Source organism: Trichosurus vulpecula, chromosome 7 (genome assembly GCF_011100635.1).
Source record: "Trichosurus vulpecula isolate mTriVul1 chromosome 7, mTriVul1.pri, whole genome shotgun sequence".
Taxonomy (NCBI): domain Eukaryota; kingdom Metazoa; phylum Chordata; class Mammalia; order Diprotodontia; family Phalangeridae; genus Trichosurus; species Trichosurus vulpecula.
In genome coordinates, this window is record NC_050579.1 from 7,501,786 (window position 1) to 7,526,132 (window position 24,347).

Below are 24,347 nucleotides of genomic sequence, written 5' to 3' on the forward strand. Positions count from 1 at the left end.
CAGTCTTCCACAGATGGCCACACCGACCATCACCTTGATCAGTCTGCCATGACGGCCTCCCCCTTTCCCCAACAGGCAGTGCCGCCTCCTCCCAAATGACTTCGCACACATTTGGTATCGGATATGTGTGGGTGTATGAACACAGGTGTCTCCCCTAGAAGAAGGGGGCTCCTTTAGGGTAGAGATTTTCATGTGTGTCTTTATAGCTCCAGAACCCAGCACGACACCTGGCATACAATGGGTGCTTCATAAATACTGGCTGGTTGACATGGCACCAAAAGACCTGGGAAGGGCTCAGAGAGGAGGATCTGAGTCACCTGATGACCTCTTTGCGGGGAGGGCTCTGAGGTTGTAGGAAAGAAAGCTCTGACAGTGAATCATGGTGGGAAGGGAGGAAGAAGCCCACCAGCCAATCCTCCTTCGCCCACCCCCATTGTGTCCATGCTGTGCTTGGATGGGTCTTACCCCACCGAGTTTTGATTTGTTACCCTTACCTGATGTTCTCAAAGAGAAGGTAAAAAGAGAAGTCATGGGGGGACCCCTCTCCCCTCACTCACACACGAATGGGAAGGCAAGAGAGGACTTGTTCAAGATGGCTAAAGGGGGCATAGCCTCGCTTGAGGGCCAGGACAGAATGCGCCCTTGAGGAGGTCCAGCAGGAGCAGGCCCTGCTGCCATGGCGGGACTAGGGCCCTCTTCAAAGTGCCCTCCACCTCTCCCAGGCCAAAGTGTTTTCACAGAAACTCCCGGGGCCAGGCCTGGGCTTTTGCTTTCAAACACAAACTAAGGAATTGAAAAATAAAGCAGAAGCCAAACCAATCTCAGGAGGCTTCTGGCAAACTTAAGAAAGTTTCAAAAATGAACAGAGACCAGCTGGGCTGCAAAGGTTGATCATCCCAGGTGACCCCCAACATCCGCCGTGCCCAGTGAAGAGATGGGAAGGAAGCTGGGGCCAGGCTACATTACACACCGAGCTGGGCATGGCAAACCCCCCAAACAAAACCAACCTCTACGTGCCTGGCAGAGGGAGGAGGAGAGACAAGGAGCAGACAGGTCCTGCCTGCCCTCAAAGAACTTCCACTCCATTAGGAAACAATCTGGACCCAGAGAAGTAGAAACAACATAGAGACAAAGTAACTCCAAGGCAATGGGAGAGGGGGATGGGAAAGGCCTTGGGAAGGCAGAGTCCTGAGCCAGGGGAGGAGGGAGGAGACTGTAGGGTTCACCCACCAGCTCGGCCAAGAAGGCCAGATGGTCTGGTCAGAAAATGCATAATGCAAAGAAGCCTGGAAGAGTCAGAGGGCTTGACATTTCTGAGGGGACAGACCACAATAGTTTTCCTAGGGGATCTAGGGAGCCCCTGGAATTTTGTTCAGAGCATGGCTTTAGGAGTAGCCAGATGGGAACTGTAGGGGATAGAGGGGAGGGACTGGAGAAGGCATTGGACCTTCATGACCCGGGTCTCACAAGTACGTCTAAACACACACACACATTTTTTCCTGGGTGAGATGTCTTTCCAAGAATAATAATTGATAGGTGGGATGGCTCTCTGGCACGGAAGCGGGAGGAATACTGATTAGCGACGAGAGCAGTTGGGCAGTGCCAACTTGGAAGGGCGGAGAGTGGCGAGCCCACGACTGTGACAACTTCCACAGCAGACAAGAATGGGAAATCCCAAAGGCAAAGATGGTGACCACATCTCCAGTGTAGCTGGTGCTATATGTGAGCAGACCTGGGGAATGTCTATGCCACCCCGCCTCGAGAACTCTGGCCAAGGCAGCGACCAGGCAGATTCCAAGGGCCTGACACAGAGCAGACAGCCTGGCGGGCAGACCGAGACACGGGGATTGAGGACACGGTCAATGCAGAAATGCTCTTCCTCTGACTGCCTCAATATGCTTAACTCTCTTCATGTGTGGGGCGGGGGGTCAGCCTCCCTGAACTCTAGGTCTGTAGCTGCACTCCAGGTGGGGAGAGGGCTCATAACCTGCCGAGTGACAGCTTTCCCAAAGTTCATGTTCTTTCCAACCCAGCTAATCCCCAGGTCAACCCCGTCTAAGTAAGATCTGCCTCCAGAACTCCAAGGTGGAAAGGCCCTGAGGCTACCCTGAATGGGGGTGGGGTCTCCACAGCAGCCAGAACTCTGCCCTCTGAGAACCTGGCAAGCCCCCAGACACAGAGGGGGTGGCAGTGACTTGGCTCCAAGTCGGAAGGTCTGAGGTCTGGAGCTGGAAGGGACCACAGAGGCCATGCAGTCTAAGCCCCTCATTTTATAAAAGACTGGTCAATAACACATGGGCACTAGGTGGCACAGGCGCAATTTGAACCCAGACCCTATGACTGCAAAACCACTGTGGTGCCCACCAGGACACCTCCCCACTCGAGGCTGCCTCCACTGTTTCTAAAGGTTGGGGCTGAGCCTGGAAAAGCAGTAGCCAGCCCATGGAGCATTTCCTCCAAGATGGAACACCGATCTTGCCTGGAGGTATTTTAATACTAACCTCCAAAGCATATCAGTCCTAACATGTCTACTATCTTTATCTCCTGTGCTATATTTAAGACAGGTTGTCTTCATTCAGATTTTTTTTTCCCTTTTCCCCCCCTCAAATAGCTACTAATCTGGGACCAACTCAAAAACAAACAACTGTTTATTAGGGGATACTAAAACACCAACCCAGCTTGGGCTCCAAAGTCCTGGTCACACAGGGAGAATAACTGAAAAGCATATCCAGCCAGCCCTGAATGGTGCCACCAGAGGCTGGGACCCCGAAGGCCATTCCACACAAAGTGGGGCCTGGTCTCACCAGACGCTGGCCCCCACAAAGGTTGTTCCACACAAACTGGGGGCCTGATCCCACGGGACCCAGGGTCCCCAAAGGACATTCCACACAAACTGGGGGCCTGGTCCCACTGGACCCTGGGCCCCTGAAGGACATTTCACACAAACTGTTGGTCTGGTCCCACCACATGCTGGGCCCCCAAAGGTCATTCTGCTCAAATTAGGGGCCCGGTCCCACATGAGTGCTGAGGTACTACCCACAGGGACCTAGCTGACCTAAGGTTCCAGTGTAGATGCACTGAATCTTGTATCCACCCTCCAAGAAGGCAAAGTAGTCACTAAGCCAGCCATAGAGTCAGGGTCAGAGTGAGTTCAGGGCTTCCTGACTGTCAAAAGCTGGTGGTTCATGTTTTCCAATTTCTCCATGGCAAGGAGGCCTTTCATGGCTCAGCTGTGCACACAGTAGGAGCTTATGGAATGCTATACTTGTTCAATAAGGCAATGACTGTGCCAAGGGTCCAAGTCATTCTCAGCCTCCCAACCAGCCTTGTCAATAAAGGGGCCATGCTATCACTGGAGACACATCTTTCTTGTTCACTTCACCCAAGATGAACTGGTTCATATAGCTGAGGGCCAAATAACACCCTGTCCTGAAAAGAAGCATGCCTGGGGAGGGGACTCAAGACTGGAGAGGTAGAGGGGGCCAGAGCCAGCCTGTACAGAGACAGAAGAGGGCCTGACGCAAAGCCTTGGGGGATGGCCACAGCTGAAGATCCAGCACAGAAGACTGAGAAGTAATTGTTAGGTGGGCTGGAGCAGAACCAAGCAAGAGCAGAATCACAGAAACCCAGAGAGAAGGGAACACCAAGGAAGGAAGGGGATGGACGCTCCTTTAAATCTGGTAGCTGGATAGTCCAGTGGATGGAATCCTGGGCCTGGAGTCAGGAAGACCTGTGTTCAAGTCCAGCCTCAGACATCTGCCAGCTGAGTCACCCTGGGCACATCACTTAACTGCTGCTTGCCTCAGTTTCCTTGTCTCTAAAATGGAGATCACAATAAACCTCCTTCCCAGGGTTGTTGGGAGGACCAATGGGATAATAACTATAAAGCGTTTAGCACAGTGTCTACAAAATGTTATAGAAACATGAGCTGTAAATTCAGAGACCATCGGTGGACTTTAGAGAGAGCAGTTTGGGCTGAAGCCAGAGCTCAGAGGGGCGGAGGAGCAGAGATGGCAGAACAGATGAGGCACGGGCACAAAAGGGAGGAGAGAGAAGAGACAAAGGAGCTAAGGCCCAGAGGGACTAAAGACCAGGCCCCCACAAACATTCAAACCCTCCCAAGGTGGTGGTTCCTGCTGGTGCTCCTGCCCCCCACAAGCCTGCCCAGTGGCCAGTAGGCAGCCAAGTCATCCCCAGCCCCTCAGGGTCTCCCTCCTTCAGCCTGGGGCCTCGAGGGCCATTCAGGACCTGACCCAGCCTCCTAGACATATGCTTCACACTCTTACAATCCTGCCACAGGGACAGGCTGGCTCTTCTGTGAACACAATACCCCATTCAGCAGCTCTGATGGCAGCCCCCCAGTGCCGAGGTGCTTCCCTCCCCTCTGCTCTCCCCCTCCCCTTCCCTCTGTTCCCCTTTTCTCCTCCCTCCCCCTCCCCTCCTCTCTCCCCCTCCCGTCTTCTCCCCTTCATCTAACCCCCCTCTGCCTCTCAGAAACCCTGGGTCCCACTGAGCCTCAGATCCGGAGGTGCCTCCTCTGGACATCCCCAGAGATCAGTATCACCCTTCCTCCCGGCTACATTCATTGCTGAGCAGAGGCTGGGGAACATGCCATACTCCCAGGACAGGAGGGAGCGCCTTGAGATCCGAGATGGCCTCACTTCTGTCTCCATCCCCTCAGAGTGCCTGGTCCATAGCAGGAACTTGAAAAACATCGGCTGATGGCTGAGCCCTCACATCCTGCCTGCCCAGTCGCCAAACAAAGCTTGACCACTTAGGCTGCATGTTGGCTAGGATCTGCTCTGCCCCCTCCCCCACTCCAAGGCTGTCCCTTCCTCCCTTCCCCAGACCCAAGCTGTCACAGACTATTTACAGGCACTGCCAGGACCCTGGAGGGAGGGATGTTTATAGTGCCAACTTTGGGGGTCGCCTCAGGTTTCTTTTAGGTACCTGGGATAAATAAGGCAAGACCCCTCAGGTCAGAGCTTAGGATCCCAAATTTAAAACTTCAAGGGATGGCAGAAACTGTCATTCCGATGTTTAGGAGGAGAACGACTGTTACATCCATACAAACAGTGCAAATGACAGCCCCAACCTCCACTGCGCCCTGGGGAGGGGGTATCCCCAGGGGTGCAAATGCAGACAGGGAGAGAACAACCTCCAGCCTCCTTTCACAGGCAGAGGAGTAACAAGGGGCAGACTCCTCCCAAAGTTTCCCCACATCTCTCCCTTGTCCCCAAGCCCCTAAGCACCACAATAGTGCGAAAGAGCGGCTGCTCACCAGGAGAGTAACCCACAGAAGATGAAGCTGGAGACCGAAAGCCAAAGCCAGCACTGGAGCATCCAGCACTGGAGTGTGGGTGGACACACCTTCAGGCCTCCTCAGGCCTTTCTTCTCCTTCCCCTCCCTGGTCAGAGGCAGCCAGCACGCTGGCCAAGATGCCCCTGCCTCTGAAGAAGGGAAACCAGGCAACTGGTCTTGGATTCGGCCTCTAGCTTTTCATGAAGGAGGACGAGTTCTCTTTCCTTCTGTTCTCTCCTAATGCAGCCGGCCATCCCAGCCACACCTTCTGCTCTGAGTCCAAGTGATTCTAATCTCACAGATGCCCTCGCTTCCCTTCCAACCCCCTCCCCACTCAACCCAGCTTCTCCAGTTAATGGTCAGCATCAAATACTTAAATGCACTCTGGAAGCTCCCTATTTAAAAGAATCCAGAGGCAGATCCTTTTATAAAGTCAAGAAGCCTTTTATAGTGCACATCACTGCTTCCTAATTTATGTTAGGTAGGTCTGAGTTGGGGCATATCAGGTTTCCTACAAGGGGGCACCATACAATTCCATTTCCACTAGAGCTTTTTCCTGACAGTTTGGAGTCAGTCCCTGAAAGCATCAATTTGTCAGTGTTCAAACCAGGCCAACGATGCCCATCCGGAAGCGTGACCCTGCCAGCTGCCTGATAACACCCAGAACGCTGACAGAGGTTTCAGGGCTAAAATCTCAAAGCCCCTTCTGGGAGGGGTGCTAGCCCTGACAAGGGAGCAGGAAGGGAAGACGAGCCAAGAGGGAGGAGGTACCAAATGTGCCTGATTCTGGGATATGGGCTGAGTCCTGGCCAGCCTAAGTGAATTTGGGCCAGATGTTCCTTTAGGGACTTTTCAAAGCTGACTTGCCACCTCAAACTGCTGCCTGGGGACCCAAACCTTTAACAGAATGAAGAGAAGCCTGCCTGTCATTGAGGTTAGAATCTAGGAGCTGGCACCATTTGGCACCGGAGGACATTCAGAACGTGGCCGTACACTTGCTATTGGGCCACACGCACGCAGACAGACCTGTGTGAGGGCTGGCCTCGTGGGAATCCCCCCCCCCCCCATGACAGCAACGTGCCAGCTGCCGAGAACAGAGGCACAAGCACCATTCATCCCATTCACGGAGTGGTGCGTCAAACAGGACCGCCACTATTTTGGGCTCAAAAACCCAGTGTGAATCCCACCCCCCCAAGCAGCCGAGGGTTCTGACCTACAGCGGCCCGCAGAGCACAATGCAACCTTCTCTCCAGCAAGAATGCAGCGGCCCAACAAAAAAGGCTTGTATTTACAGGAAGATTTTATGGCCAAGTTGAAAATTGCTTTTATAGGTTCTGCCTTGAGAACATATTAATACAATCTGATGTATGACGTTAGCAAGCCACAAAGCTCCCATTCAGGATGATGCTGAGAAATGGCAAGCCTGGGGAGGAATGGGAGAAGAGGTCTCCATCCCAAAGAAGAACCAGAGGAGCATTATTCTCATCTTTGTCACTGTTACACTGCCGCCACTGTCACAAAATGAGCCCGAACTGGGGAGCTCAGCTTTGCTGTTGGGTCGGAACAGATGGATTCGAGGAAGCCCATTACATTTCACTGAATTCACAGGGAGACCAAGAAAAATGAAATCATCTTAGCATCGCAAGGCTGGAAGAGACAGCGACTCATCGGCAGCAGGATCGGGAATGGCATCTCCAAACTCCGAGGCTTCCAAATGTGGTCCCCAAGCCCAAGCACTGGAGGCCTGAGGAGGGGCCAGAAGCCGGCCCCCCAAGGACAAAACGCAGGCGATGATCCAGAAAACATTCAAACAGAAATGGCTCAGAGCAAATGAGTGACCCTTCTTAGGATGGAAAAACCAAGCAGCATGAGATACAAGACTATGGAGAGGACCGTGTTCTATTGAGACTCTCAATGATCGCAGCTGGTATTTCTATGGCACTTTACGATAGGCAAAGTGCTCTACGATTCTTTCCTCATTTGGTCCTCACAGCCACCCTGGGTGGGAAGGGTTGCTGTGACCCCCAGGTAACAGAGGGGGAAACTGAGGCAGACAGCAGTGAAGTGACTTGCCCAGAGTCATACAGTAAGTATCTGAGGCTGGATTTGAACCCTGGGCTCCCTGACTCCAGATTTAGTCCTCTCTCCATGGTACCACCATGGTCTGTCTTATTATTAATATGATCATTAAACAATAATAAAACGGCGTGGCAGTGGACAAGAGGCTGGCTCTGGAGTGAGGAAGACTTGGCTTCAAGTCCAGCGTCCAGTACAGACTGGCAAGGGACCCTGGGCGCCAAGAACATGGGGGGTGGGAAGATGGGTGGGTCAGGCTTAACAGGGCTCTCTGCTACAGGTTCCAGCCCCTCCCCGCTCCTCCCTGCAGGCCTCCCACTTTCATGGCCAACTCCAGTTTCCTTTGAGGATTTTTCACCTGCTGAAAAAGCGGCAGGAGGGGGTGATTCTTTGGAAATTTTTGCTGCCCCTCGAGCAAGGAAAACTTGCTCCCACACAAGTGAACCCTCCCGCACCCTGGGGCACCCCGGGCTGTGCGGGGGTGGGGCTGGACCACAAAAGAGCCCATTCTCCCCCATCTCGATGCCCCCGCCCCCCACTGGGGCTCTTTAGATCATTCTTTAAAATAAAACCAAGAGATGAATGCATTGGAAAGGGGGGGAGGGGGAGTCCAAGGCCCGGATCCCAGTTTCCTCCACTCTTCCCCTCCCACCCCCAAGCTCTAGGCTGCCCCTTATTGCAAATGCAAGTTTCCTGAGGCTGATTCGTCTGTTATTATTTGTGAAGGAGTAGAAAAAAGAAATGAAAGGTGGCCTTTGCGTTCCCTCGGTGGAGACACTGCCCAAGAGACTGGAGGAAAAGAAGAGCGGCTACTACCTTCCTCCCGGTGTGGCCTCTGGGGTCAGCTGCCAGCGCGGCACACACGGATGGGGCCAAGTCCCTGGGCTGGTGTCTGGGGCCCACTGAGAGCCCGCTGCCCGTCCTGCCGGCCAGCCTGCCTGCCTCTCTCTGACTGTGCCTAGGCCGTGCCGATCTCTCTCCCCCCCGTGCCCACACTGAGCTATAAATATACTCAAGGTGTGCATGAGCTCTATCCAGGGACAGGGGACCTGAGGTGCCACCGGGAGGGGCGGGGAGAGGGGGAAGGGCAGACAGGAGGGGACCACCGGATCCTGCCCAGCACCGGCGGCCGGTAACAGGAGAAGCTCGGATGGATTTCAAAGGCCCCACATGCCGGTGGGGGGAGAGGAAGACAAACCTCCCAAATGAAGGTGTCTGAGCTTACCCAAATGGAGCTTCATGGCCCTCCCTCCTTCCCAGGGACTCTGCTTTCATTCAGCGGCTGCTGGCTCTGCTCCCAGCCAATAGGGCCTTGGCATCCTCCTTCTCCTACGGACGCCAGGGAAGCAATGCCCTGCCCATTAACTGGGCCAATTACCAGACCATCAATTCTCCCTCAAACACAGGCGACAAGCACCTGAATTCACCCCTGCAGGGCTTTAGCTCCTGCTGCCAGGCGCAAGCCAAGTGCCCGGCCTGGCCCGGCCCAATCCCAGCCCAGGGTGGAGAAATGCTGATAACAGCTGACTGAGCAGAAGGAAAAGGCATTTCCCGGAAGGATTATTTTCAGCTGCTTTCATTGCGAAAAAAAGCCAGAAATAGCGCGGTGGTGGGTGTCGAGGGGGGGCTGCTTCACACCCTGTCTGTTTTCCTTTTCTCTATTTTTCTCTGGGCTTCCTCCCTTGCCTTTGGTACCTGCCTCTCCCTTGCTCTAGAGAGCCTGATCAGAGGCTTTCTCACATCACAAGCTCCTTTCTCAGGAAACACTCACAGGATCACCCCAGGCCCTCCAGAAAGGCCAAGGAGATGACGTCCTGGCCCCCCACAGCAGCCCCAAGTCGGCAGAGCTGCCCCCACCCTGCCCCCCAGGGTGTCCGGACCCTGGGCAAGGGCACACACACTACCCAGCCAGCCCCCATCTCCAAGCAGGGCCACTCTGTCTCCTGGAGGATCAGAAGGGAAGATGATACATCGATAAATAAATAAATCCATTAAAAGAGACAAAGCTATTTCCAGAAGGGCTCATTGTGTATGCAAGGCACTCGCCCCGCTGTCTACACTTCAGAGAATGTCACAACTCTCTGAAACGTGGAGAGACAGTGAGATCGGGGCTATTTATAGAACCCACTTCTGCAATCTCTGACTCCAGCTCTGGGAGGGAGCGGGAAGAGGGCCCATGGAAACAAAGGGCGGTGGCCACAGGCACCCCCTCCCATCCTGGGCATCCGAGATGGACATGCCCTGCGTCAGTGGGGCCAGGGACCCGAGCAGAGAAGGGAGGGGGTCAACTCTGCCGCATGACCAGATAAGAATGTGGACCACTGACAAAACGTGGCCAGAAATGGAGGTGGACCAATGCCCTCACACCAGGCCCAGGGTCAAGGATCAATGGAAAGCTGCTGTCCACACATCAGGTGCTAACTCCGGATGACCGGGGAAGGCCAGGGCAAGAGTGTTGTTGGCCCGGTGGTTCCTACATCGGGAGAGCGGGCCGAGGGAAGTCAGCTAGCGCCATGGAGACAATTCTCTAAAATATTCAGGTTACGAAATCTGGTGCTCGATGGTGGGAGGCAGGAGACAGAGGATGAGGAGGTGAGGAAGGTACTTTGTAAGCTCTGATCAGCACAGGGGCTTCAGGATGCCCACCTCCTAGATCACTGTGTGGAGGCGAGGCGCCCGAGGAAGAGCATGGTCACCCAGGCTCCACCTCACACCCTGGCAGATCGCTGAGACGTGCACATGCACACAGGCACACGCGACTCTTTAATAAACAAGATTCCAAGCAAACATGAAGAGCAGATTGAGAGAATCAAGGAAGGCTGGAGATTGTCAAGTGCAGCACCCAGTCCTACAAATGTGTACACTAAGGCCTGAGAGGAGGGATAGCTTGTCTGGGGTCATGGGGGGAAGAGCAAGGGCCAGACTCAAACCAAGGGCCTCAGACTTTAGGCCAAGGTTCTCTCCACTGAACTAGACTGACTTCTTATTTAGAGGAAATGCCCTGGGTCCCAGGCCTGGCCAACGGGCAGCTGGGGGGGCGAGGTTAATTCCTGTCATTCATTATCCTCATGTGAAGGAAACCTTCTGCTTTATGACCCAACAAAACAAAACATAGAAGTGGCTGGAGGTGCTGCCGCTTCCCCTGGGAATCAGAAGACAGAGATGGAAGAGGCCTTTGAATTCTGACCCTCTCAATCTGACGGTGCTCAGGGAAGTGCCAGGTGCATAGTAGGTGCTCCACAGATGCTTTCTGGGTAACTGCCTGCCCGCCCACAGTAACACAGGCTTGGAAAGGGACAGAAGCGGACCCCCGGACCCCACGGACTGCAGGAACTTCCCTCCTCTCAGACCACTGGGGTGTGTGTGTGTGGGGGGGCTCTCTGGGGGTGCCAAGAACAGCAGCAGCAGCTCCATCCTCTGGCCTCTGGGATGGTCTGGGCTTCAGAGGAGGCCTGTGAATGGGACCCGTGCCTGGCAGGTCCAGGCCTGGAGATGACAGCTGAGCCTTAGTCTCCCTCCTCACCTGGTCAGTGGTGGGAGCGTCAGAGGCCTGGCCACAACACACTGGGGGTGACCTGAATGGACCCAGAGGCTGCCACAGCCACAGATGAGCCCCTCTCGAGCCTAAGTGGGAGGCCACACGTGCCCAGGCACCAAGCTCACCCAGGAACCACTGGGAAATGGGAGCATGTAGGAGAGAGATGACCAGTGCCAGGGCCTGGCCCACTCCCTGGGGACCCCCACAAATCCTCCTTGTTAACATGGGGAGGAAAGGGCAGGGAAGTGGTTGCTCAGCCACAGCACACAGGTGATGCTGCCTTCCACATCCCCAGGCCACAGGGCAAGGGGTTGGGTGAAACCCTCGAGGCCACCAGGGACCCACTGCTTTGCCATCTCCTTGGAGGAGAAGGAGCTCCCACCACCTTCCACTAGCCCCCAGGCTAATAACCACCATATTAATAAAGAGAGCTGTCATTTACAGATGCCGGTGGGCCAGGCGGCTACTAGCTTTACAAGCGGTATCTCTTTGGATCTGGGAAGGGAGGGACTGTTATGATTCCTCTTTTACAGATAAGGAAACTGAGGCAGACAGACGTGAAATAACTTGCAGCCAGTAAGTGTGTGAGGTCAAATTCGAACTAAGGCCTTCCTAATCCCAAGCCAGACCCTCTGTCCACTGAGGCACCCCCTAGTGCCTCCTAGCTGTAAATACCTTGATATGAGAGTGCCTCTCCTTGGTCCTGGTTCCCTCCCCATCCTCTCCTCTCAGAAGGGAAGCTCCCTGAGGGCAGGGCCTAGGAGTCTCCTGGAACCTTGAGATTGTAAAGCACAGGCTTCACCAGGATGAGAAGGCAGGTGTGGACTTGCCTCAAAGCGACTCTGTGAATCACGCCTTCCTGAAGAATGAGAAAGGACCTGGTCCATCTCTCCTCCATTTTACAGGCGAGGAAACTGAGGCCCGGGAGATTACAGGACAGGATCATGGCTCTGGAGGAAGGGACGGAGAGGCTGCCTAGTCCAGACCCGAGGACCCTGAGATTCTGGGAAGGCAGGAAATTTCCCGCCTCCTGTGGGGCAGACCACCCAGGGTGACTGGGTCTGCAGTGGGGGATCAGGAGAGGCAGGAGGATAATGGGCCAGTCCTGACAAGGCCCCTTGGCTGCAGCAGAGGTTCCAGGGCAGAGTCTGGGGCTCTCTGGTCTCCTGGAGGCTCGAGGCATTATGTTTAGCGGCTAGGTCAAGAAACATTTATTAAGCACCTACTAAGTGCCAGACACATGCAAGGGCTGGAGATCCAAGAAAGTGGGGGAGGGGCTCTCCATAGGGGTAAAGATTCAGCACAGAGTGGGGCAGGACAGGCTCCCTTCAGAGCTAGGGGGCTGGAAAGCCTGCTGACTGATGGATGGGCACTTGTCTTTAGGGACAGTTTTCATTTGTCTCTCTATCTGGGCCTGGCATGCAGCAGGTGCTTAATAAATGCTCGCAAGTTAATGGATCTGTTGAACCTTTAGAGATACAAAGGCCAGGCTCAACACCTGCTTGGCAGAAGCTCGGGGTGAGGCATACAGCCCAAGCTGCCTCTGATTTCCAGCCAGCCAACTGGGCCAGCATAGCCCTGCCCCCCCCCCCCCCCCCCCCCCCCCGCCAGAGAAAGTGGGGAGTCAGAAAGCAGAACAGCTGGTCTGAGTGGGGGAAGGGGCTGCGTGAGATGCTGACAGAGTCCACAGCTGGCGGGGGGGTCCACAGCTGGCGGAGGCCACTGGAGGTACAAGAGAAAATGACCATGGGGCTGGAGCCCCAGACTAGCAGCAAAGCCTCAGGGGCCTTCCGAGCACAGGGGATGGATGGGGAAGTGCCTGAGCCAGACCACCAAAGCAGGAGGGAAGGAGACATGCAGCCAACAAGAACACCTCAGCCAGGGCCAGTTTTGTTTAAAACAGAGGCAGAAGGGGATCGAGGAGTTATTAACTATAAATGCCTTATTTATGTGTGTCTGTAGATGACCTCTGGCTACCTAAGAAAGGTTCATGCATGTACACATATACTCTGGGGCACAGTCTGGATCCTATAAAACTGGCCGCCTGGCACAGCCCAAAGAGGGCAGGATTTGGAGCTGAAGGCCCCATTCAAAGCCAACTCAGCCACTTGCAGCCAAGTGACTTTGGGTAAGTCATAGGACGCTGGCTTTAAAGATCATCCAGTCTAACCCTTGCTTTTTATGGAGGAGGAAACTGAGGCCCAGAGAGAACAAGTAGGTGGGAAGCCACCCTTTCCCTGGGCCTCAGTCTCCTTCTCTGGGCTTCTCTTGGATCCTGGATCCAATAATCCTTCCCTGACTGGTGTGCCACTATTCAAAACAATAACCTGTGGGAGAGAGGCTGCAAGATCTCAATGGCGACGAGGAGACGGAAGCCTATTTCCTGCACTGGGTGCACCAAGGTGTCCGAGGGCAGTGATGTATTTTGCAAAGATTTTCAAAAAAGACTGAAACAAACAAGATTTCCTCATTAGCCTTCAAAAGAGCAGAGAATCCAGTTAACCCCAAATCCTCATCCTGTGTTTAGTCAACTGAGAAGACAGCTTCTTCTTCTTTTCCTCTCCTCTAAATAGGGGCAGCTAGAGGACGCCACCGTGCACAGAGCGAAGGCCTCAGACTTCCTGGCTGCGTGACCCTGCCTCGGCTTCTTCATCTGTAAAACAGGGGTCATGATAGCTAGTGCCTACCTCCAAGGACTGCTGGATCAAATGAGGTGTGTGTAAAGTGCTTAGTACAGTATTGGTATACAGGAGGAGCTTAACAAATGCTTATTCCATCACCTCCCCCACATTTGGACTGCAGACAATGTGAGTGTGGATAGCAATGTTTCTGTGGTGTACTTTAAGGTTTGCCTTCCAGACGTTACCTCACCTGAGCTTCACCAGAAACCTGGGAGGAGGACCCTGCAGGGACGGGCAACGAAGATCTAGGGTCAGGAAGGGTCACAAAGCTAGAGCATCTTGGAGGGAAGATGTGAACCCAGCCTGCACATCCCCCTCACTCCCAGGGTGGTCAGAGGAAAGGCCCTGGGGATGGGCCAGCAAGGACAGAGCCAGAATGAATGAGACTGGGGGCCTGCAGTCTGCCCTGGGCACCCGCCATGCTCCCTCCAACTCCCCAAACACAGGCCAGAGGACCCAGAGAGACGTCAGAGCCAAGACCTGGGCCTGACCTGAACTCGCCATGGAGTTAGAAGGTGGTGAGCGAGACTCGGTCAATCAGCATTTACAAATGCCCACTATGTGCCAGGCCGCAGGTGAGCCTTACGGTCCCTCTGAATCTTGGGCTCGGCTTAGTTTCAAAGACCGAGAATCTTCCTATAATCAGAGATGCCAGAGAGTAGCCTGGGCTGCCCTTGGGAGGCAGCTCCTCCCATACACCCACCCACACACCAAGGGCACACTTCGGCAAAGCTGAGACTGTGATGCCATTACAGCACCCACTGGCCTCAGCTGGACTAAGAACCAACTTTATCCTTCAGGGAGGGAAGGGGGTGTGAGGAGAGACCTTAGCAGTGGCTCAGGAAGCTAGAGACAGGGCCAGGAGTCCAACGGCTGCTGGGATTAGGTTACGATGTGTCTGAATGAGACGGAAACCAAAGATGGAAGCAGGAGGGAAGAAATAGGTCTGTCCAGGGACCCAACACCCCTGGGGCTCAACATCGCAGGCCAAGAAGTTCTTCTACCAGTTGCCCAACCTGGGCTGGCCCCAACCTTCACTTTCATACAGCTCCTAGGAGGACTGGGGAGAAGTGAAGAGGGAGAAGAAAGAGGGAGGAAAGGGAGGAGGGGGAAAGGGAGGATGGGGAAGAAGAAGTGGGAGAGAGGGAAAGGGAGGAGGAGGAGGAGGAGAAAAGGCAGGAAGAGAATTCCAGCTGGGATGGTGCCTAAGATACCTCCACTCTCTCCAGGACCAGAACAGCCAGGCTTGGGAGTCTGCGGGTGGGACGTTTTACGGAAGGGCCACTCAAAGGAACAAGGCAGCCCTGGTCCCCAGTGCCCCACCCCCTCCGGGCCCCAGGAGGATGATTAGTCATTAGGAAGGAAGAAAAGAGGAGTATGCACACACAGCCTGTGTGGGGCCAAAAATGTTGTAAACAGAGCTTATTTAGCAAGAGCTGGCCGAATCTTCCAAGCAGCACACAGAAGAGGCAGGACAGGCTGGGGCAGGGTGGGCACGAGATTAAGCAGCAGAGATAGCAGAAAAATGTGCACTCCCGCTAAGCAGCCCAAGCCAGGGAATTAGGCTGGAGAAGGGGTCATCCACACAGGGAGTTCAGATGAGCCCAGCACACTCACTCACTAAGTCACTGGAAAAAGACAAGGCTCATGTCTGATTGTGTTTGTGGATGGAAAACCTCCAAAGTCTGCCTGCTCGGTGCCCTTTACCAGCAATGACAGTGACCTTTAGGCCTGTTGGAGCAAAATAAAGCAGAAATACTTGTTTCAAATAAAGAAGATACAAGGGCCCTGGGAGGCCATCCAGGCCAAGGCCAACATGCCCATCATACAAATGGGGAAACTGAGGCCCGGAGTTATGCCCAAGATACGAATGGCAGAGGAGCTCAGCCCTGCGCCTGGTGCATAGTAGGCCTACAACAATGGTGCAGGATGGAGGCAGCCTTTGGACTCAGCTCCTCGGACGTCTGAGCCATCCGGCCCCTTCCTGGTCCATCCCACTGCTTCCTGTCAGAGGAGGAGAGACAGGAGCAGTGATTCTTCATTCGTGGACTTTTTTTTAAGGCAGAAATCCCCCAGCTCAGATCTGGCTCCCTGGACAGATCAGAGCCAGCAGTGCGGTACTGTGGGGAGAGAGCCAGACTCAGTCCAGCCACTGGACCTGTTTGGAATGAAGTCCAAATGGAGCCCAGTGGAGAGGGAACCAGGCCTGGAAGCAAGAAGAGCTGAGTTCAAATCCAGCCTCAGACACTAGCTGTGTGACCTTGGGCAAGTCACTTCACTCTGCCTTAGTTTCTGCATCTATAAAATGACCTGTAGAAGGAAATGGCAAGCCACTTTAGTGTTTCTGCCAAGAAAACCCCAAACGGGGTCACAGAGAGTTGGACAGGACCGAACAACAAGGAAAGTCTCTGATCCAAAGTGAACAAAGGCCGTTTTATTCCACCAGAGGCAGCAGTGAGACAGGGGTCAGTCAGAAGGCCAGCCTGTCCAGCCCCCTCATCTTGCAGTTTGGGAAACTGAGGCCCAGTGAGGGTTAGAGAATCCATCCGTGTTAAGACTGAACCTGGGTCCTCTGGTCCCCAAGACAAGGCTCATTCCTGGAGCCAGCCACTACCTCCTTTCTTCCCCTCTCCTTCTGGGCTTCTGTTTACATTTCTGTATGTTTGGCTGGTTGGGGTTTCGGCCTTTTCCTTTTCATATCTATACTCCCAGTGCCTGGCACATAGCAAGACAGTCCCTCTGCACCCCTTGCCATCCACTGGAGGTGTTCTTGGGGCTCTGCTCCCTGTGGGCCAGCCTCCAGTGCCAGCTCTCCCAAGAGTCGGGGAGAAGGCCTGTCCTGAGCCCCAGAGAGTAGCCCCCCGAGACACCCAGGCTTCCCTGTCGAGGGCAAAGGCCCCATCCTCTCTTGCTTGCCCAGCTGATGGCTTCCCTGAAGTTCAAAGGCAGCCAGACTCTCTCTCCTTTCTTGCTGACCCACTTGGTGTGGGTGACCAAAACCACAAAAAACAGCTTCTTCCGGCAGATCTCTGAGAAGCTGGGGGGCAGGGGAATCCGGGGGCCCCAATGAAAAGCTGACAACTCTCTCTGCAGAGCCAGCAGCCACCCTTTCCAAGAGCTCAGCCCTGATGCCTTTCTGAAAACAGTCACCGGGACAGAGGTACCCTCAAGGCAAGTCTTTCCTGCCTCTTTTCTGACTCAGGAGTCATCCGGGAAAGCTGGCACTGACTGGTCCCTTCCACGCTGACAGGGGATGGAGGGAGGTGACACGTGCCCAAGGTCACAAGGCCAGTCAAACATGTAAATATGCATTCCAACTGTGGCCCAGCACTTGCTGCCCAGCTGCAGGGATGTGGACAAGGGGGCAAATCAACATTTCCTACTGCGATCTGATGCTGCCTAGCGTGGTTCTCTTGCCCACAACAACAGGCTGCTCTGACCTGGAGTCATCTAAGAAACCAGATGGGGGGTCCCTCTATGCCAGACCCCATCATGGTGCCAATATCAATAAGCACAGATTAGGTGCCTGCCAAGTACCAGGCCTGGGATAGATCAGGGACACAGTCTATGTGGTCTATAGATGGGTTTCTTAAATGACAAATCCATTTACTAAAGGATTCCAAGGGCATTAAGACTTGCATTTAGTTACAGCTGACCCTTTGGCCTGGACATAGCCCATCCTTCAAGGGGGCACTGGAAATGAGCAGGTAGAGTCATGGGCTCTCCCCAGCCAGGAGCCTCAGCCTCCCTCTCAAGGGATCCAAGGGGAGGAGGAGGAAGAAGAGCCCCAAGGCCCCATCCTAGGGTCAGGCTGATGCCAGACCGCTCTCCTCAAAGGTGAGTCCTTGAGTCACTCCCCTGCTCCCTCCTGACTCAGTTGACTTGTCAAGCCCTTCCTGCCTGTCCAGGCTCACCTTTCTCCCCTTCTCACTCAGTTCCAGGGAAATAGACCTGCCTGCTGCGCATCTCAGACAATGTCCCCCTTCCTGTCTCTGGGCCTTTGCCCAGGCGGGCTCCCACACATGGTGTGGCGTGCCCTCCCTCCCCTTCCCTTCCCAGCTGAGGCCAAGCCCCACCTTCCTTCCACAGAAGACCTACCCCAAGGATTAGAAAAAGAGAAAAATTACCAGGAATGCATCTGTCCAGATGCATGCATGAGAGTAAGCCTTGGAGCCAGTCAGAGCTGAGGTGAAAACCTTTTCTGTGAAGTGGGGACAATCATGAGAGCGGCTACCTCCTAGGGGTTCTTGTGAGGATCTGTATTGATAACAGCTGCTAGCTGAATTGTTGCTACAGGATCAGACAGAAATGTACTGGAAAAAAAGCAGCCCGGCACTGAGGAGAAGAGTTGGCCAAGGAGAACTGGGGTCAAGGGCTACCGTGTGGCACCAAGTGCATCCTTTTCAGCTGGTTCTGCTGCCTCGCTGACCCCTCTGCTGGAGCACTGGAGAACGTGGGCTCCAAGGCTAGGGCTGAGGTCACTGGCTCCTTGGGCATCCTGTGCTGAGTCTCCCGAGCCCACCCCTCTGTGTCTCCACTGGCTTACCCAGGAATCTCCCGAGAGAGGCCAGGCAAGTCCTCCTAGGGAGACCCGAAATCCAGGAGGGAGTGGGTGTGGGGCAGGAAGGGAGAAAGGAGGAGAAGGGGAGGGAAGAAAAGAAGGGAGGAGGAGGGAGGAAGGGGGAAAGGGGAGGAGAAGGGAAGAAAAGAAGGGAGAAGTGGGGAGGAGGGAGGAGGGAGGGAAGAAAAGGGAGAAGGGGGGAGGAGGGGAGGGAAGAAAAGAAGGGAGGAGGGGGAAGAAGGAAAAGAGAAAGGGGGAATAGGGAGGGGGGGAAGAAAAGAAGGGAGGAGCAAAGAGGAAAGGGGGTACAAGGAAGAGGGGGTACACAAAGGGAAAGGGGGAGGGGGAGGGAAAATAAGAAGGGGGGATAAAAAAAGGGAAAGGAGAGGAGAGGGGAGGGGGGTGGGGAAACAAAGAAGGAGGGGGAAGGAAAGGGGAGGTGAGAGGAAAAGGGAGAAGGGGCAGGAGGGAGGAAGGAAGGGCAGGGGAAGGGAGAAGAAAGCAAGGAAGAGCAGGGAGGGGGGGCGCAGGGGGCTCCCCTATCCTCCTCAGGGCTGGATTCGGCCCCAGGGCTGATGCAGCAGCTGCAGTTAAGCCAAAAACCCTCCTGGGTTGGCTCTCTGCTAGACCTGGGTGCAGCTGGGCGTCTGCCAAGCCAGCAGCACAGAAGGGGAATGAGCCTTTCAGCAATACTGACTTGGGGAGTCTTCCTCACCCCCAACACACACTCTCACTCTCTCTTCCCTCCCTCCTTCTCTGTCTCTCTCCTCCCTCTCTCTTTTCTTTTTCTGTCTCTGTCTCCTCTCCCATCTCTCTGTCTCTGTCTCTCTCACAGACAAACACAGACAGACAGACACAGACACAGACACACACACACACACACACCCCCATACCTTGGCCACTCTTTGAACACAGCATCTCTAGCCTGGCCTGCTCCACACAACCCAGTGGCCTCCTCTCCAGTGCCCAGCTCCCCAACATTCTCCACTATTGCACACCAGCCTTCCCAGAGGACTCTGGCAAGACCCCCACCCCAAGCTCTCACTGACCTTCAATGGGGAAATCACACGAATACGTGTTGGTGACAAAGGGTCATGCTGCAATCCCCCCTCCACTGGGGGTCTTCAAGCAGAGATTGGCTGACTCTGGTAACTGTGGGGCAGGAGCAGGGGTCCTTCCTTCACCCTTTCTGAGCTAGAGCCCCCGGGGCGGGTTCCTTCTCAGAACCACATTTGTAAATGCACCAAACAAAACAGGATTGAGAAGGAAATCCATTTTACTGAAATACAGGCTCAGCATTTTTTTAAGTGCTGTACCTGAGGTGGGCTGCCCCTCCTGCCCTCAGAGGCTGGGGCAGGTGGGGAATCTGTCCAAGGTGCCTAAGCAGCTGCTGCCTCTCCCCCTCTTACTCGACTCCAGGTCAATAACTCTGCCTTTCTTAACACGCCTGGAAGGCTCTGCCCGGGGCCACAGCTGGGAAGGAAAGGTTTCCGGGAGCACACATCAAGTTGGGCTCAGGAGGTCAGCAGCCCCAGTTACTCCCACAAAGGTGCTCGGGCCCCCAGAGTACAGAAGGGCCTGAAGGGACTACTTGTGGCATTTTTTTGTATCCTGGTGCTGAGCATGGGCCAGAGATCAGTGAGAGCTGACTGACTGACCGACTGCCTGCAGGGGCGGAAGGCAGGAGGGCTTGGGAGGCAAAGGTCCCAGGTTCAGACCTGGCTTCAGGCTGACCAGCCCCTGAGGAAGCTTGGCCGAGCCATTCTTCTCTCCTGGATCTCAGGCTCTGCAGGGACACTGCTGACTCATGGGGGCATGCAGCACAGTCAGGAGATCCTCTACTATCTTCACAACCTGGGGGAGATCACTGGAACCCTGGAACCCCGACTTATTCACCTGTAGGAGGAGAGTGTCAGCCTAGACAGCTGGGCACAGCCCTTATAGGTGTCCACCGACCAGGAAGAATGTCACTCTGTGAGATGAGGCTGTGGGGCTTCTGAGGTCTTTGCAGCTAATTCCGGATCTTAGGGCAAAGTCCTTCCTTGTAAGACCCCCCACTTGGTCCCTCGCCCTGCTCCAGGGGAGGCATCCCAAGGGGCTGCCTCTTTGGTTGGTACATCTACCAGTGCACAGAGCACCAGACCTGGAGCTTAGACACTGAACGTTTGTCTGCCTCAATTTCTTCATCTGTAAAAATGGGTGTGAGGGAACATGTATAGACTAGAAGGTCCCTGCCAGCTCTAAATCTATGACCTATAGGCCAAGGATCCACTCAAACCCGCAGAGAGAAAGCTCCGTAACATGCTTAAACCTTAGTTTCCCTCTGTGTATAGAAAAGGGAGATGGGAAGTGGGAGAGAAAGAGGAGAGGGAGAAGGGGAGGCACGGGCAGAGGCTTTGGAGCAGTGAGCTTTAACTCAAAGTCCAGTCTGCGGCCATGTGTTCAGGGTCCGTGACCTTGCCTGGGGAAAAATCATTCTATCACTCCTCAGTTTCCTTTGTCATTCCGTGCATTCTGTCCGAGGCTTTCCTGACCCCAATTCTGAGCAGGGCTGCACTTGTGACCACCCAGGAAACTTGTCCCGGACAAGAGGCATAGCCTTCAGCAGCAGGAGAAAACCTTCTCTGGAGGAAGAATCTGGAATCACCAGTCTGGGCATCTACTTCTTAAAAACTGGTGAAGCACTTCTAGAGCCAGTGCAGGGGGGCACGTAGAGAGCGGGGTGGGGGATGTGGTGGGGGATGGGACAGGTCCCGTGCCCTGGTGGCCACAGGAGGGAGGCTCCACCTGAAGTCCAGGAGACTCCTTTGGGGCCCCGGCAGCATGGTCTTTGGGAAACCAAAATCTGGGAGTGCAACAGTGTCTTAAAGAGACCTCCCCATGACAGGTGTGTTTGCATAGACAGACAAGCAAAAAGGTCTGTCCCGATGGGATTCTCATCAAGCCTGGAGGCCTCAGACACTTGTTAGTGGTGGTCCCCTTGCCTCTCTGGCCTGTTTCCCCATCTTGAAACTGAAGAGGTTGGGCTAGAGGGCTCTGACCTCTCTTCTCCTTTCAACTGAAACCATTGTCTTTGGAATCGATTTCATCACTTGGTGCTCTCCAGTTCTGTGGGTTCACGATGACTTTGCATCTGCCTGCTCCCCCAGCTCCTTCTGGCTGCTGAGAAGGAAGCAGGCCACCCCCTCCCCCAGTGCCACCTCTTCCACGGCCCTGGCCCCTGACCCTGACAGGACACGGTTTGCTCATCATCCCTTCCAGGTCGGCACAGGATGGTCCAAAACCTTCCCTCCTCTCCTCTGTCCCTGGGAAAGGATAAGCTCCAGATCTCCTTCCAGCCAGAAATCCAGCATGCATGAGCACTTCCTGCCCTGAGACTCTAGGAATCCCAAGGCCGGCAGCCAAAGGAGAAGGTGCTGTTTTTAACTGCTTTACAGTGGGCTATGAACTAGTGCTTTGAGGCTCCAAGGGCCTGTGTAGATGGCCTGGCCTGGGGGGTGGGGGGTAGTCAGGGATCAGAAGGTGAATTCCAATGGGGAAGCCAAAAAGGCAGATGCTACGAAGCCCCCTGGACAAACATGGACCGCCCACTGCCCAGCTGTTGGTCCCAAAGGCCAGCCTGCCTGGGCAGGATTAACCGACTGACCCCACAGGGCTGGGAAAGCCTGGAGGGAAGAAATTTTTAAAAAGCCTTCTGGCGCTCTCAGGTCTAGGAGAAAAAGCAAAGCCTCCCAGTCCAGAATCTGCTCCCATAAAATATTAATGGCCAATCTTCAGGCCACTGCCCGTTCTTATTAGGCATCGAGAAGCGTTTACGGATTACGGGTGCCAGGGGGCCTGCCAATGCTGCCACCCACGTCTTTCTCTGGTGTTTCTCACGCCCCTTTCTACCTCCCCACCCCTCCCCCCACCCTGCCCAGTACAACAAGAATTCAGAGAGTGGGGTAAAACCAGCAAACGGCCTGCATTTATTAAGTGCCAACTACAAACCAGCCCTGAATTTGTGTGTCTTTCTCTTGCCTGCATGGAGTAAAAGACCAGAGCAGAAGGAAAAGACTGGAACTGGTTATTTAGGACCCTAAAGTAGCAGCAGCAGGCTCTGCTAGGCCGTGGTGTAACTGGAGAAAGTTAGCACCCAAGTGGCAGAGCAGAGACAAGGGAACTGAATGCTGGCGGTGCTGGGGGAAACAGGTGCTCTGGCATGCGTTGGCCTGCGCCCCTGGGGCCTCTCTGCAGAGCCACTGGCCAGGGCCTGGGGAGAACGGCAGCACCAGATCCTGCCTGTAGGACATCCTGATGGTGGCCAGGCAGGGCCAGGTGGGGCAGGGGAGGGCAGCAGCAACAAGAAGGAGCCAACCAGAAACGTCCTCAGGGCTGGAGAGGAATCTGGGAGGGGCAGGACTCATGGTCTGCCCCCCCCACCCCCTGAGCCCTCCTGCCATGCTCCCAGCTCCTCACTCTAGAGTCACCCTGGGCTCCTCATGCTCTCACGCCACCCCCAGATCCAATATGGCGCTAGGGCACACTGACCTTGGCACCATCTCCCAGATATGGCCCCTTCTGTCCTCTGACTCAGGCCCTGGTCACCTCAGATCTGGATCATGGCAGTAGCTGCTGGGGGTCTGCCTGCCTCAAGGCTCTCTCCACTCCAGTCCATCCTCCAGCCTCTACAGCATGACAACATCACCCCCCACTCAGTAAACTCCAGCAGCTCCCCATGGCCTCCAGGATCAAACAGAAAATGCTCTGTTTGACCATCAAAGCCCCTCACCACCCACCCCCTCCTCCCCTTCTAGTCTCCTTACACTTCAACTATGCTGTATCCTCTTCCATCCTGTGACACTGGCCTCCTGACTCCTCCATCTCCAGACTCTGGGCATTTTCTCTGGCTGTGCCTCTGTAACTAGAATGGCCTTTGTTTTCTTTGAGTGACTCAATTTATCTCAGTGAGCTTTACTAGGTGCTAAGCCCCAGACCCAAACCCCATTAGGTGTTAATGTAATCCATGTGGATGTAAACCTCCCAGGGTCCTAAGGGGAGGGGCCAACTCAAGAACCAATCACCAGAGCCTGAGCTCTGGTGATTCAGATAATGTCTGATGATGTCTAAAGCCCTATAAGAAGGGAGGACAGAGCCATTGGTGCGGGGGCTCTGGAGATGGTGTTGATGAGGAGACTCTGGGCAGCTGTAGCTAAGGAGCCCTCCAGCTTGTAAACCCAGATGCTGAAACTTTGTTGAACTCTGGTAACTATGTGTTGGGATTTGAATCAGACAAGGTCTGTCTGTTGATGATGGTAATTTGTTTGCATTTTGTTTTGAAGTTCAGGGTGCTGGTTTTTTCCCCTGAACTAACTGAATGATATTTGAATGCTGAATTAAAAGTAAGCTTGTCAACCCCTTCACCTTGCTTTCCTTAATTAAGCAGATCAGAAGAACCTGTGCTGTTGGCAGCTTTCTGGGTGCTGGCTGTGGGTGAATCTTATACCCCCACAGAAGCTGCTAGCTAGGTTGTTGAAACAGCTTCCTGTCCGGGACTCTCTCCTTCCTCATCTCCTCCTCCTGGCTTCCTTCAAGTCCAACTAAAACCCCACCTTCTAGAGAAGCCTTATCTAAGCCCCATCAATGTTAGGGCCTTCCCTCCAGTGATTACTTCCAGTTTACTGTGGAGACTGCTCACTGGTACAAGTTCTCTCTCCTTTTAGCCTGGGGGATCCTTAAGGGCAGGAAGTGTTGCTTGCCGTTCTCTGTACAAGTTCTGGAAGAAGACCCTGACATCAGGGAGGTAACGCCTGGGCGTGCAAGGGAGGCAGAGCTGTGCAAGGTCACCAGCCTCACTCTCTCCTCCAGAGCCATCTGGGTCCAGCGGCCAGATACAGATCAGCACCACTGGAGATGGTCTGGAATGTAGGGGGAGACCTGGGCCTTTCCAAGCCAAGGTCTTTCCCAGGTCTTAGGTTGATTGAGGCAACGCCCATTCAATGAGTCAGGCTAGGTAAGGAATGAGGCAGAGAATAGCCTCTTTTACCAAGTTGAAAAACTTCAATCTGGGAGAGGAAGACTTGGGTTTCTGGCCAAAACAAACAACTGCTATTTACATTCATTCTGAGCCAATCAGGGTCCAAACCATGACCAGGTAGGGCTTGGCCTGGGACCTCTGGCTGGCCAGTCAATGAGAGCTAATGGGCTTTG

General features: G+C 54.4%; 1 protein-coding gene across 2 annotated transcripts in view; it reads right to left on the bottom strand.

The window, feature by feature from the left end:
- The window catches only part of LOC118856962 (histone deacetylase 4-like), a gene marked incomplete at its 3' end in the record, with an annotated part of 168,904 nt that overhangs the window by 42,990 nt on the left and 101,567 nt on the right, over positions 1-24,347 (bottom strand).